Genomic DNA, 15,879 nt, shown 5'->3' with positions numbered 1-15,879 from the left:
TGTTTCTGTCTCTGTTTCTTCTATCTGCCTGTCTGTTTCTGTCTCTGTTTCTGTCTCTGTTCCTGTTTGTCTGTTTCTGACTGTTTCTTCTATCTGTCTGTCTCTGTCTGTTTCTGTTCCTGTTTGTCTGTTTCTTCTATCAGTCTGTCTGTTTATGTCTCTGTTTCTCTTTGTCTGCTTCTGTCTGTTTCTGTTTGTCTGTTTCTGTAGGGTGACCAGACGTCCCCGGTTTCCAGGGACAGTCCCCGTTTTCAGTGACCTGTCCCCGGCTACTGCTGTCCCCGGCTACTGCTGTCCCCGGGAATGTCCCCGGTTTTCACTGTGACTGAAAGATCCGAAATTCGAATAAAGGAAAAAATGAAAAAAAAAAAAAAAAAAAAACGAAAATGTTGACCAAACTCTACGTACAGTAGGGCACCGTGTAGCCTTAGCCTGGCCGCGAAAACCATCGATGACGTCACGCGTCGGGTCCGTTGGCTGGCGGTGGCCGCCCAGCTGTGGGCGGCGCGGGAGGGGGACAAGGAGCGTCACTCAGACTGACTGACGGTCAGTTGCATTTCAAACATTGTGGTGGTCGGATGTACTCGCTCCAACACAGTGACACTCCATGTACAAGGTGAGAAACTTATTTAGTTGTGAATTAGTACAGTACTTTATTATCATAGTACTGTATAAAACTGTAAAAATCACGTGAATATCATGTGTCATATCATTCCAAACACCGTGATGAATGCTTGACGTCGGTCTTGTAATTTGGCAGCGGTATTATGTTTCATAAATCCCAAATCCCCTGTGATAAGCAGTAACAAGTCACTTTATCCCACAGTTATTCTGGCCCTGGTCACACCGACCCATAGTTCTTCCGCCCTTGGTGATTCCGGCCTGCCTTGTAAATAACTCTGACTCCCCAAGGTAACTGGCAGGTATATGAACGTGTGTGTGTGTGTGTGTGTGTGTGTGTGTGTGTGTGTAATTCATATTTTGCCTGTTTGCAGTCTCTGTCGAGGCAGCCAGACATTCCCCTACGGAATGAGCTCAGCTTGTTATCTCCGATATCAGGAAAGTAAGGTATGAAAAATATCCGTGACCTTTTGTGGTGTGGCTTGTGTGATGAGGCAGTGCGAAATGTGTGGTGTACTGGTAGTGTTCCTGGATGTGATGTGTGGTATGTAGTGGCTGGGTGTGATGCAGAGCACATCGACTTGCTGGGTGTGATTATGTAGCGTGGTGTACTCGTAGCTGGCCGGGTGTGTAAGGTGTTGACACCGTGGCTCAGTATTGTGAGTGGTGTGACGTGATTGGGTGTGATATGCGGTATAGCTTGTGTGGTTTGGTGTTCCTGAGTGTGATTTATGATTCGGTGAGCTGAGTATATTGTGTGTGTGTGTGTGTGTGTGTGTGTGTGGTGTAGTTTGGCTGGGTATGATGTGTGGTGTGTTGTGTGGCTCGGTGTGATGTGTTCACTTAAATATGAGCCAAGCTCATGACATAATTAAACCTATGGCTTTCAAGAGTTCATAAACTGTAATAAGTTTCATGTTAAAAAAAAAAATGTTACCTTCCTATAACAGGGTTGACACAGGCTTAGAAGAAAAAAAAGTAGGTATTTTAAGCTTGTTGGTCCAATTAGGTAAATGTAAGACGCAGTCCTCGCTTTCATAGAGGTTGCCTCTTCTGCACTACCTTGATGAGACAAAAAAAAAAAATGTTTTAATCTTGCTGGTCTAAGGAGAAAGGTGTGTTTTAAGCTTGATTCTCTAAGGAGAAAGGTGTTTATAAGCTTGTTAGTCTATAGAAGATGCTGTTTTAAGCTTGGTAATCTAAAGGAGAGGGCGTTTTGAGCTTACTGATTAAGTTATAATAGCATAATTCTCAGTGCTCTCAAGAACTGACTGCCTGTCTACCTTCCCCCCTCCCACGGCCCCGCTGCATTCTCACCCATATTCTGTCCATCTCACTAATGCAAGAGTTAACCAGTACTTTCACTCCTTCATCCCTTTGACTGGTAAACTCTGGAACTCTCTTCCTGACTATTTTCCCACACTACAACTTAACTTCTTTAAAGAGTAAAGTATCAAGACATCTTCCTAACTAAATTGGTCATTCTTCCGGATTTTCTCTTAACTTAATGCTTTTGGGTGTGGCAACTAGCGGGCTTTTTGTTGTACATTTTTTTTCCTTTGGCCACAGCCCCTGATATAAAAAAAGTAAAATATCTCCCTTTTCAGGATATTAAATTATAAATGTAATAACTGATGATGGAAGTTCTTATGAATTTTCTATTTGCTGAGGTGAATGATATAATACACCTTGACAATACGCATGTTAATTATCACTTTGTTTCTAGGTAGACTGAATCTACTGCAAGGCATCATGGACCGGTTTCATACATATGCATCTCTGGTTGGCTGGCATAAACATGATCCTGTGAGCTAGTGTTACTCCTGGCAACTACTTTTGACTAGTTCTTCCTGTGAAACAGCTGTCTTTCAAAGGTGAGAATTTAAAATTTAACATTGCATAAAAAATTAATATATGACTGATAGGTGATAGGAATAAACAAGATAGGATTAGCAACAGAGTACTTACTGTATAGATTTTAGAAACTGTAGCCACGTGCCAACAGGTGAGAACAGAATTATGAAAAAGGAACATCTAGGATGATATACTTGAAATGTTTATGCTAAGGCTACAAGCCTGAGAAACAAGAAGGATGCGTTATTTAGTTATATAATGGAGGAAGATTTATGTGTAGTATGTATTATAGAGGCATGGATACCTATATAATGAAAAGTTTAAGGAGAGTAGGAAAGAGTATGATGTAGATGGGTATACCATATACCTATATTAATCAGAGAGCTGATAGGAAATAGTGTGGGTGTAGTGACTTACATGAGAAACACATTTCCCTTAGTTAGGTTAGGGATCAGATAGAATATAATCTTTGTGGGTTGATGATAGCGCAAATAAAAACAAGGTAGTAAGAATTGGAGCTTTGTATACACCACCAAATCAGTCACCTGAAGTAGATGACATTATAGGTAGTAGGTGAGGTAAATAGGGGATTTCTAGGCGGGCACTTATTATACGGGATTTTGATCTTGCCTCAGCAAACTGGGAAACAATTGTAGGTGGTACTCGTGCAGAAAATAAGATCATAGAAAGTTTTCAGGATAATTATTCAGTGCAGGTTGTAGACATACCTACTAGGACAAATATATTAGACTGTATTAATTAACATTGAGCATTGTGTGAGGGTTGTTGAGGTGTGTGTGTGTGTGTGTAGTCTCTCTCTCTCTCTCTCTCTCTCTCTCTCTCTCTCTCTCTCTCTCTCTCTCTCTCTCTCTCTCTCTCTCTCTCTCTAGGTTATACCTAACTACTTAGATATGAGTATATACTTTATTTACACTCAAATGAACGCATTTGCTCAAAACGAGTAATGTAAAATTTAGTAGATATTAAAGGCGATATCAGTTGATTATATTAACTTATATTTTAATATACAATCTTTACTCCATACATTCCAAACGGGTTCTAATCTTTGATTACCACTTGTTATTTATTAAAAATCTATCTATATGCCAGGCTCAGATTCCCCAAACAAGGGGGTTGGCCTTAGAAGAGGCATCGACAGATCCACACTTGGAAAGGGTCCAACCTATAAATAAATCCATAATATTTTCAATAACTTGCCTATCACATTGTTGCTACAAGGTTTCATAAAACTTGTATTTGCAGATGCCGAGGTCATGCTGTGTGCCAGGATGCAAGTCCAACTATAAATCTGCAGATGCCTCTGCGTTCAGTTTCCCTAAAGATGAACAGCGACGGCAGCAGTGGATGAGGGCTATCCACAGGAAAGATTTTACTCCAACAGAAAATACTATTGTTTGTTCCAAGCACTTCCAAAAACGTTTCATCATTACAGAAGACAGTATGACACGCGCTGATGGAACTGTAGTAACAGCAAAGAGAGGCAGGCCATCTCTACATAAAGATGCTTGTCCAACCATCTTTGAAAACCAGCCCAAGTATATGTCCAAGGAAATACCAGCTCCTCGCACCACTCCACAGGAAAGGAGAGACAAGCTAATTGAACGTGATGAAATGGTGTTCAGTGATTGGATTGAGAAAGACCAAATAAACAGCTTTAAAGAATTTTGTGAAGGATTTACTGAAAAGCTCTCTAAAGGTTGGCTGCATCTTTCCAGTGATGACTATGTGTCTTTCCTTAGAATTAACTGCGATGGCCAACCAAAGCTAACAGTGTCCTTTAAAGTTATGTCAGATTTAACAGTTTCAGTGTGGCTTGAAAATAATACCTTAAAACCAAGAAAGTTGAAGTGGCTTTTAGGAGAAGCAAATGCATGTGATTTGTGGTCAAAATTTGAAAATTTACTTAGTCACCTTAATCTTGAATCTGCATCAACTTTAACTGTCACTGATAAACTTACTCAGTGTAAAGAAACTATTGAAGAGATTTTGGAAACTGACAATGATGAAATGAGCTCCAAAAAGAAAGTGATGTGGTTCTGTGCTGAACAACTAGGTTTGATCTGCAAAGATAGTATGAAATACAGCTGTGATTTTTTGGTTTGGTCTTACAGTGTGTTTATGACCAATCCATCACTGTACACAAGTCTGCGTGACAGTGGAGTTCTCGTTCTTCCTCACCCTAATTACCTTAGGAAACTGAGTATATCTACTGGTGCTAAGTGTCTAAATACAGAAAATTCACATGAACTGTTTCTGAAGGAAACATTTTCTAGTCTGAAAAGTGAAGAAAAACTGGTGAACGTACTGCTTGATGAGATACATGTAAAGAAGGGTCTTTCTTATAAAGGAGGGAAAATTTATGGTGCTTCTGTGAATTCAGATGAACCAGCAACAACAATTCAGGCTTTCATGATTTCATCACTTTTATCAAAGCACAAGCATGTTGCTGCTTTGTATCCAGTCTGCAAACTGACAGCTGACACCCTTCTTGACTTAACACACAAAGTTTTGGCATTCCTACATGATATTGGATATAAAGTTGTTTCATTGATTTCTGACAATAACAGGGTTAATAGAAAGATGTTTGAAAAGTTATGTGATGGGCCTCTTACCCCCTCCATTTCAAATCCCTATGATTCAAGTGAGCAACTTTTCCTCCTGTTTGATTCAGTCCATTTGCTAAAATGTATACGAAATAATTGGCTCGATCAGAAGAAACCCATTCAAACTTTTGTACTAATACCTTCACCTTCCAACCTCACAATTCAAGAGGAAGCAAGTTTACAGCCACTGAAAGAACTGTATGCCAAAGAAAGAAAGAAATGTGTGAAGCTAGCTCCAGGCTTATCAGAAAAAGTACTTTTCCCCAATAACTTAGAAAGGCAGAATGTACAGCTTGTTGTGAGGTTGTTTGATGAAAAGAATGTGGCTGCACTGAAAACTATGAATTTGCCAGGTGTGTCAGGCACTGCTGCTTTCTTGCAACAAATCATGTCATGGTGGCATATAGTAAATGTTAAAACTCCAGATAAAGGTGTTGCCCTCCGTCAAGCACAATGTGACCCAATCAGGCAGGATTCATCTACAGATCCAAACTTGCTGTTTCTCACTACCTTTGTTCAGTGGCTTGCAGCTTGGGAGGGAATGGAATTGGTGCAGCATGAAAGGATTGGTCAGCTCTCGCGAGAAACAGCTTTTGCTCTGAAGCACACTACAGCAACCCTAGTTAAGTTATGTGATTACCTCTTGAAAGACCATGACTTTCGCTATGTTTTGTTGGGAAAGTTCCAAACAGACAAACTGGAAGGTAGATTTGGACAATACAGGAAAATGAGTGGTGCAAATAATTATTATAATGTGGCTGTTGCTCAAGTAATGGAATCTGAGAGGAAAATCAAAGTTATTAGGTAATGTTCTTTCAATGGGTTCATCAAAATTTGGACCATTAACTCTCACTGAATTGAACCACTCTCAACTTGAATCTAAATCTCACTCTGAATCCGTAGACTGTCTGGAGAAATTCAAGGGTGTTGAGAAGTATGTCAAAGAGCAGAGTTTGTCAAAGCAAGATGAAAGTGTGATGATGTACATTGCTGGTTATGTAGCTCATGTAGTCAGGAAAAGACTTAAGTGTGACCTGTGTGTGAGTCGGATTTCTCTTGATAAAGTAATGGAGGCAGAAATTCCTGAAGAATGTCAGTATCTCCACAGTCTTGATAGAGGAGGCTTGAAATGGCCAACAGATTTCACTCTGTCTGTGTGTATCCACACCTATCAAATATTTCAAGCTCTCCTAAACAATTTTAAGACAGAATTTATTCAGTGCACCAGTAACCAACGACTAGCCCTCGTTAGGTTATCACTGAATTTTCAAGGGACTCTGGTTGATGTAGAGGAATGTTGTCCATGTAATACATCAGTAAGTCAACTTCTGAGGATGTGTATTTGGCCTGTGACAAATATTTTGTTGAATAACTTCACAAAATCATACAATGATACAGTAGGCCGAAAGGACGATAAAAAAAGGAAGCTGTCAACATTGAAAGAGTCTTAGAAGACAGTATATAGGTTATCTCTTAAGACATTTTCAATTAAGGATCAATGTAGGTATTTTATTGCAATGGAGGATGGTTGTGTGACTGATGATATATGCTCTGTAGAGTGGTAGGGATTGATTTATATAAATGCTTTCAGTATTTACGTATTGCCCTTTTTTCTTGAGCATATTTTCTATTTTGGGGCACAACATTTATCTACACAAATATTGTTTTGACCTGATATTTACTCCCTGAAATATTATTGATTTATTTTTTTCCATTAAAGTAAATGGTATGTTTTCATCAATATTTTTATTTCCCTGACTAATGCTATATCTGGATAAAGGTAAGTGATACATTTATTAGAGAAACCAGGATCTAAATTAAAAATAAAAAAAACCTAATGGAGATCTAGATTTACTATACAAGATGAAGTAAATATAAAATTACTACTAATACATGCAATCATGTACAGTAATAATAATAATAATAATAATAATAATAATAATAATAATAATAATAAATAATAAATAATTAAAAGGTAATAATAATAATAATAATAATAACAATAATAGTTATCATAATGATACTATTAATAATGTTAGTGGATAGCGTGAAAAAGGTGGATGAGAAATTAGAAGAGTTTTAGTGAGTGAGGCATTGCGGACCCAACGCGTGACGTCATCGATCCCAGGCTAAGGCTTTTATAGTACTACTCGCACTGTACAGTGGCGCTCAGAGCGACAACCACGTAAGCGACATCGCGGTCAAAAATGAGATAATGATCGAATGAAATAAAGCAACTCTCGATCTATTTGGCGGTGTTTAGCATTTACATGTTTCTTATAAACTAAATACTCTAATTTCAATTTTAAAAAAGGGTATCTCAGGCGGAAACTACAACTTGAGTGAGTCCTCGGTGCTTACGTTTTCTTTAAAAAAGGAATGTGAGGCATGGCTCCGCGCCGAAATGTGACAACTCACACACCTCACTCCCACTGGACGTCCTGACACTATCACACACTATTATGAAAAACGGGGACCACCATCTTCTTCCTAAGGAAATTCTGCATCACATAAGCACTAATATAAAATAATCACGCGAGAAAAAAATATATGAAAAGAAGCAATAATTAAAGTAGCGCATACACATTTTCTCCCACATTTTCAGCACCGCCTCTCCCTCGCACAGATCATGAGGAAGGGACATTGGAGTTATAATACCACTCTACAGGAAGGATATCTGTCTTAATAAAAATATAAGAACGATGATAGACTGCTTGCGGATAGGAGTAACTTCAACTGAATGCCATTAAACAATTCTTTGACTCATCGAGTCACGAAAGTTTTTAGTTAAAGACGAAAGATTTATACATTTAGAAGGGAACCCGAGATGGTTTCATCCATATATGGGTAAATGCGTTGTGTAAAACTGAATGAAAAATATGAAAGTGAATACCAAACAACTGCTGCCAATACGTAAATGAATAATAATTATGCATAATGACATGAAATCAGTTTGGTTCCATGTAGAACACAGCTACGAGCGCAAATCTCAGACATTTCGCGCCACTTTTGACTTGAATAGAAACTGTTACTCAAAAATTTATCGATAATCTGTAACAATAAAATAGCATATCAGTGCATATATTTATTTTATGAAAGTGTAGCTAAGCGTGGTTCTGTGGAGATTGCTAGTTGCTTAAAGGACTGGGTGTTTCGTGAATATGCTAGATGTGCTTTTGAAAAACTAGTTGTGTTTTCTGATAACTGTGGAGGACAAAATAAGAACATAAACATGGTCCTCAACTATCTCCATGAGTTGCATTGTGGGCGAATACAGGACATCAAACACATCTTTTTGGTGCCAGGACATACATTCATGGGTTGTGACAGGTCCTTTGGGCTTATTGAAAAACGCCTGAAACGACATGGCAATGTGGTGCTTCCTCGTGATTACTGCAGTGTTATGAAAAGTGCTGCCTCTACTTTCACGGTTGAAGAAATGGACCAGTCAAAGTTCCTGAATTTAGACCTGCTGAAGACGATGGTAACGAGGAGGAAAGCTACAGCTTCAACATTCAAGAACGCAAAGATGATCATTCTCAACTCGGAGTACAAAGAGGGTTATGTTCTTCTGCAGGATTATGATGCCACTAACTTCACCAACGCCACAAGAATGCGCCTCATGCCAGGAAGAGATCCATACAGTCCCAACAACTTCAACCTCAGTACCATACAGTTGACTCCCAAATATGACCGTCCTCTCAGACTTGATCAGGAGAAAGTGGCAGATATCAGGTCACTGTATCCACTTCTGAGTGTTGCTGAACAACAGTTTTATGAGAACATCTTCCAGAATCAAGAAGATAATCAAATAGATGCCTCTAATGACGATGAAGATCATGTTGACAACTACACACTGGACTACCATAAGGAATAAAAATAAACATTTGTGTATGGTTTTGTTTTCATAATACTAGAAAGTAGTGCAACACAATGTGAGGAAACAAATTATTGCAATATATTGTAGCATAATAATAATAATTATTATGCTACAATATATTGCAATAATCGATGTGACTGCATTTTAAGTGTATGCTGGTGTAAATTATTTTTTCTACACACACACACACACACACACACACACACACACGTACAGGGGAATAACGAACTTTTGAGTCTCTCTCTCTCTCTCTCTCTCTCTCTCTCTCTCTCTCTCTCTCTCTCTCTCTCTCTCTCTCTCAGCGAGAAGGGCTCCGATTGGCGCAGTCCCTCACTCTCTCTCTCTCTCTCTCTCTCTTCTCTCTCTATCTCTCTATCTCTATCTCTCTCTGTCTCTATCTCTATCTAAGTTGTTAGGTTTTTTTTTTTCACTGATCATTGACTGATGTTGAGACACTGACTTATTATTATTAATATTACTATTATTTATTTTCTCGAATTTATTTTTGTATTCAGTTCTCGGGTCTTACTACTGATATTAAAATCTTTATAGTTTCATCAATTATTATTATTTTTCCGCCTGTGACTATAAGAGGTACCAAGAGATTTTCTAATAAAACTCGGTTACTAAGTTGTATTTGTTTTTTCCTCATAATTATGACATCCTGGTTAATGACCACGTAACAGAGTAACTGCAAGGTTTATGAATAATTATATGAAGGAGGATTAGCTACTTATGTAACTGTTGAGCGCCAAAGAAGATGATGTGGTGAGGCGTCGAGCCTATGTTGATTGGTTGGGTTAAAGAAAAAAAAAACTGCAACTGGCAACAATCGAGATGTAGGACGCCGCGGCCTTGAAATCCCAGCCATCAATCATGACTCACTCAGTGTTCACTTGTCAGTTGTGTTGGTGGCAGTGCACGGGAATATTTTCGAGATCCACCCACAAGCAATAAAACTGTGAACTGCAAGGCTGGGTGAAGCGCTGATCATGCTCAACCATAAGAAGTGTCTTGTCTTGGTATGCCGCCTATACACACTTGCACACGTGTGTATTGTACACCCGCACTCAGCACATTAAGTAAAGACATACTGATAATAATCCTTGCTTGGAAGCAAAAGAATTTAAGGGAAATAAAAGTGATTTGTTGAGCTGACTTTATAGAGCAGTACTTGCGGCGACATTTCTGTGATGACTATCTTGATCAGATACAATGGCGCTACAAAACATCTCGGGCGTCACCAAACAAACATAACAAAATATTAATGCATTGGTAAGTTTGAAGTAGTTAGTAATGCAGTGTTTTATGAGCGTATTAGCCATGAGACATCTACGAGTATACCTACACTCCATCGTATAGTATAATCGCCGCATAATGCTACGTCTTCGGTCCTTGGCGCCAAGCCGCCGACTGTATTATTCTTTCACCTGGTATTGTCAAGACAGTCACATAATACTGAGTATACCTAGCATGACTGTGATGCGAAAATTTATTAATACTGGTAGGGAAGTGATGAAGAGATGGGTGGGAGTAGTAGTAGTAGTCTATAGTAGTAGTAGTAGTAGCAGCAGCAGCAGCAGCAGCAGCAGTAGTAGTAGTAGTAGTAGTAGTAGTAGTAGTAGTAGTAGGCTTCTTTATAGCCATTAAATATTCAATATTTTACGTTGGCAACGTATGCCATAGACGGACAACCTACTATTCTCTACTGACTCAATGAATCATGCACATGGCATTATTAGCTTTTAAATGACACACAATTGCATGTTCCGCAACTTCAAAGCTATTTTTCTCGTTTTTGTTGTTTTGGCGCTTACGTGGTTGTCGCTCCGGGCGCCAGAATTTATAACTAAGGACATGATAAACAGCTTTGCACGGCATAATTTGCGAGACTGCCTTCCAAGAACTTACAAATTGTTAATAAATTGATTTTTCATTCAATTCCTTTGCAATTTAGGATAAATAGGGTGAGATAAACTTTTGAAAGCTGCCTTATGACTGGTAAGGGCAGTGTCTCCGTTTTAGTTTTTCAATGACAAAAACACTACTTGTTTTGGAGGTTTTTACGCCTCCGAACCGAAAATGTCCCCGGATTTTAATTGTCTCAGAAATCTGATCACCTTACACTGTTTCTGTCTGTTTCTTCTATCTGTCTGTCTGTTTCTGTCTGTTAATGTTTGTCTGTTTCTGTCTCTGATTCTTTTATCTGTCTGTCTGTTTTATCTCTTTCTTCTATCTGTCCGTCTGTTTCTGTCTTTCTGTCTATTTACGTTTGTTTCTGTCTGTCTCTTTCTCTCTGTTTCTGCCTGTCTGTCTATCTGTCTGTCTCTGTCTCACCCGTTGTAAGTCTGTCTTGGAGCTGCCAGACACGTTGAGTAACCTTCATGGCGCCGGAAAATATAACAAATAGTGTATAAATAAAATTTTAAAAAATCTCCCGGAAACCCACACGAAAGATGAAACGAAGAGAAAAAGCGTAGAAATTGCCTAAACGAGTTTCTTTGGGAAATGTTTCATATTGTTCTGGTTTTGAGGGTGTTAGATGGGGCTCTAACTTGGAAAATTAAGAAAAAATAATTATTCGGGTTATTGGATATAAATGATCCTAACACATATACCTTTCATAATATAAGTCCTCCGAGCATCAAACTATGTCCCTTTAACAGGTTAAATGGACAGTTTGACAGGTTACTGCTATTTTTCCTCTCTTTTCCATTTTTGAAGGCGTATTTCTTGGCATTGTGAAGTCTGCCATTCAAACCCGTTTTCTGCCTCACTAAATCTTGGGAGAACATGTAAACAAGCCCGGCCTGATCTTGATCCTGATCCTGATGTCACAGGTGGCTCGGGATTTCTCCCCAGCCGGGCCTTTGTATCGGCAGCTCCTGTGAAAAGAAAACAAAACATGCGGAAAGTCTTGTTCTCGGGGCAGGATGTCGTCCCTTACATCTCGCACGCCACAAGCCCTCCAAGAACTCTTTCACTGCCTCAATCACTCGTCCACTCGTCTCTCCACTGAGCCCCAGCAGCAGCACCGGCTCAGGCCCAAAGAAGAAGAAGAGTAGATTCAACGGAGCTGCCTGCATAGCGACCTAAGCATTACTTTTTCTCGTGTTTACCTTCAAACTACAATGAAGAGAAGTTCCACAGCCTTTAAGAAGAAGGTGAAGGGTGCAGGGACGGCCAGGGAAAGTAAGGAAAGCTGCAGAGAAGCCTTCACATGACGAAAGTGCCTCCACCACCGCTTCCACCACCACCACCACTACCACCAAGTCACCACACTAAGGTATCTTAGTACGATGTAATTTACTTACTGATGTGACGTGACATCTTCATTTCCTACATCGAAGAAGGGTAATACCTTATAAGAAGTCCGCCTCCCCCTTCGCCACTCCAGCCCCCCAACCCCCCAAGACAAGCCTGGGGAACTGTGGGGAACCGGGTTTGGGGGGGAAGCCAAAATCACTGAAAAATTTCCCTTGAAAAATCCCTAAATGAAGAAAAATTCCTTAGTCTCGAAAGTAAGGAAAGTCCCAACTTTATAACCTAATAGCCCCCCTGCTAACCAAGGGGGGCTGCGCCCCTCAAGGACCCCCCCCCCCCACATGTATGATGCGCCGGAAAATTGTTTTTTTTTTTCAGTGGGGAGCATTTTTAAACTACTCCAACCGAACTTTACGACCTGCTAACGAGAGGACTTTGCCCCCCTCGACCCCCCTCCTAACCAAGGGGGGCTGTGCCCCCCCTGGACCCTCCTGCTTCCAAAATTTCCCTAGAAAAATCCCAAAATTAAGGAAAATTCACTATCTGGGAGGGTTCCAGGGGGTGCAGCCCCTGGTTAGAGGGGTCGAGGGGCAAGCCCCCTCGTTAGCAGGTCGTAAAGCTCGGTTGGAGTAATTTAAATACGCTCCCCACCAAAAAAAACCACGATTTTCCGGCGCATCATACATGTGGGGGGGTCCAGAGGGGGGTGCAGCCCCCCCTTGGTTAGCAGGGGGGCTGTTAGGTTATGAAGTTAGTACTTTACTTACTTTCAAGACTAGGGAATGTTCCTTCATTTAGGGATTTTTCTAGGGAAATTTTGGTAGCCCTTTTTTCAGTGATTTTGGCTCCCCCCCAACCCCTGGCTCCCCACAGTTCCCCAGGCTTGTCTTGGGGGGTAGGGGGGCTGGAGTGGCGAAGGGGAGGCGGACTTCTTATAAAGTATTACCGAAAAAGGAATATGTTATTATTGAAAAAGATGTTCTAGATGGGTATGTTTGAAGTTAGTTTACTGGTAGGTTTTCAGGGTAGGCCTATGCATGGATAAGCCTTAACTGAGTATTAGAAACAAATAAGTAGACAAGTGGAGGGTGGGGAAGAGGCCCACCACTTGTTAAAAGCAGCTCCACATGTTGAAACTTATGTGCCGAGGACCCCCACTGGGTTAGGTAATTGCTACCGGCAAAGGCCTATAACAAATGTGTTTACAAAATTCTTTAATATTAAGCCAGAGTTACCTTTTTTTTATTACAACGTGGCCTATAGGCATAATAGAAGTGACCAAAGTTTGATGCATGTAGGACTTATACTTCCCGAGTTATGACAAATAGTTTTGTGTTTCTTTGAACGGCAATTCCTGGAAAATGATATTTTTGAAGTATAAAAGGTAAAGATTCGTTTTAGTACCGTGCCACTATCTCATTATCTACTTATGAAACATCACTATCTCTTCAAATATCTTTTCTACAAACCTTCAACAGTCATGGAAATGCTTTGAAAATCCAATTCAAGGACCTTTTTTTTTTTTTACTCTTGTAAATAGTGGATCATGTTTACGAAAGCGTGTTTCCTCCTCTGGCGGCGGCCACGGTGACGCTGCAGCCGCCGCGGCCGTAAAATAGCTCGCAGAGGGTTTAGGGTCGGGGAGCATATTTAAACTACTCCAACCGAACTTTACGACCTACTAATGGGGATGGTGGAAACCTCCCTCGACCCCCCCCCCCCCCTGGCATGTATATGTGACTTATTTCAGTGAGGAGGTATTTCTCGCAACACCGGCTGCACCGTCGCGGCGGCCGTTGCCAGAGGAGGCGACACGCCTTCGTAAACATTATGCACTATTTACAAGAGTAAAAAAAAAAGTCCTTGAATTGGATTTTCAAAGCGTTTCCAATACTGTTGAAGGTTTGTAGAAAAGATATATGAAGAGCTACTGACGTTTCATAAGGTAGGTTATGAAATACTGGCACGGTACTAAAACGAATCTTAACCGTATAAAATCTCCCAGAATGCTTATTTATTAGGGAATTTGGAAATAAAAAAGTGGCTTGTTTTCCAACTCTTTCTCCAGATCGTAATTAAGCCAAAAATACTATAATTTAATTTGATGTATTTTTACAAATTTTCCCAAAAAAAATATATATATATTTTTTTTATAAAAATCATTAAAAATATGTAAATAAAAAAAAATCTACTTCTCTTTCAATAGCTATTTTGAGGAAAGATGACATTTTCAAATCATATATAACCCATTCAGATTTATTTAAAAAATTATAAACTGACAGCTTATAAAACACAAGTATAAAATCAGCTCATAGAACGCTTCCCTAATTAGCCTAATACACTTAAAATCAATGTCTTGCTCCGAGACCCAAACCAACAAATAATTATGACAGGGAAGTTTATATATACCTGTCTGTCTCATTCTCAGCCTCTCTCTCTCTCTCTCTCTCTCTCTCTCTCTCTGTATGTATGTATGTAGTGGGGGGGGGGGGGATGTGTGTGTGTGTGTGTGTGTGTGTGTGCCTGATTACGAGTTGGACTTACAGTCGCTAGCCCGACAGGAGCAAACTCATTCTCATTATGATCGATCTCTGGGTTCTGCCGGGGCCTCACCCCCCCATCATCCCCCTTGCTCAAGGGGGTACAGAAACAACTCTTTGTCAGCGGAAAGATTTTGGCATGAGTGGGGCTCGAACTGCCACTTGTCAAGCCGTGAAGCCTGGCAGAGCAGCGCTCCAACTGATTGTGCTACGGAGTGGTGTAGAGTAGGTGTGTCATTCACTTCTTGGTCTGCTGCGGGTCTCTCTCGAGACAGCCAGCCGTTCCCCTATGGAGGAACACAGAGCTCATAGTTCTGATCCTTGGGGAGGACTGAGACCACTCACACACAACACACCGCGACAACGAAGTCACAACTCCTTGCCTGACGTCGCGTACCTACTCACTGCTAGGTGAACAGTGGCTACACATGAAAGAAGGCAAACCAAACTTATCTTCACCCGGCCGGGGAATTGAACCTCGGTCCTTCTGGTTGTGAGGCAGACGCTCTATCCACTGAGCTACTGGGCCGTGTGTATTTACCTAGTTGTATTTACCTAGTTATGACATATGGGAAAAGGGCTACGCTCGCGCTGTCCTGTCTCCATATCCTCTCTTAGCCAACTTTTCCTTAAAATCATGGACACGTGCGTGTGTGTGTGTGTGTGTGTGTGTGTGTCCTACGAGTGTGTGTGTGTGTGTGTGTGTGTGTGTGTGTGTGTGTGTGTCCTATGAGTGTGTGTGTGTGTGTGTGTGTGTGTGTCCTACGAGTGTGTGTGTGTGTGTGTCCTATGAGTGTGTGTGTATGTGTGTGTGTGTGTGTGTGTGACAGAGAGAGAGAGAGAGGAGGCGCCGTGAATAAATGCTGACCTATGATTATAACTCAGAGTGTTTGACAACTTCTTTACCTTGATCATGGAAATCCCCGTGAACACCCAGTTAGTCTTCTCCGTGGCCTCGGGAAGTGGTGGCAGCGTCAGCCTGAGACGATTAGTACTGCAGCACGCGTACGTCCGGCTTCCCAAACCTCCGAGGGAGCTGCTCGTGCAACACACTGGTGAGCCAAGTTGGTCCCCAAGCCACACAACAGTTAATTGA

The 15,879-nt window shown here is 40.7% G+C and overlaps 2 long non-coding RNA genes across 5 annotated transcripts in view; both read left to right on the top strand.

The window, feature by feature from the left end:
* The first annotated feature begins 557 nt into the window (after window positions 1-557).
* LOC126994763 (uncharacterized) lies at window positions 558-2,441 on the top strand. The gene is made up of 3 exons (XR_007749558.1): window positions 558-616; window positions 996-1,068; window positions 2,348-2,441. It is a non-coding gene; the product is annotated as an uncharacterized LOC126994763 (long non-coding RNA).
* Window positions 2,442-11,848: 9,407 nt separating this feature from the next.
* The window catches only part of LOC126994764 (uncharacterized), a 33,474-nt gene continuing 29,443 nt past the window's right edge, over window positions 11,849-15,879 (top strand). For 3 of the 4 annotated variants that reach the window (XR_007749561.1, XR_007749560.1, XR_007749559.1), the window contains exons 1-2: window positions 11,849-12,265; window positions 15,721-15,838. This is a non-coding gene — a long non-coding RNA (uncharacterized LOC126994764). The remainder of the gene's footprint in view (window positions 12,266-15,720; window positions 15,839-15,879) is intronic. The other variant, XR_007749562.1, reaches the window with a different exon arrangement.

Source organism: Eriocheir sinensis, unplaced genomic scaffold (assembly GCF_024679095.1).
Source record: "Eriocheir sinensis breed Jianghai 21 unplaced genomic scaffold, ASM2467909v1 Scaffold87, whole genome shotgun sequence".
In the NCBI taxonomy this organism is placed as follows: Eukaryota; Metazoa; Arthropoda; class Malacostraca; order Decapoda; family Varunidae; genus Eriocheir; species Eriocheir sinensis.
This window is presented reverse-complemented; position numbering and strand designations above follow the sequence as displayed.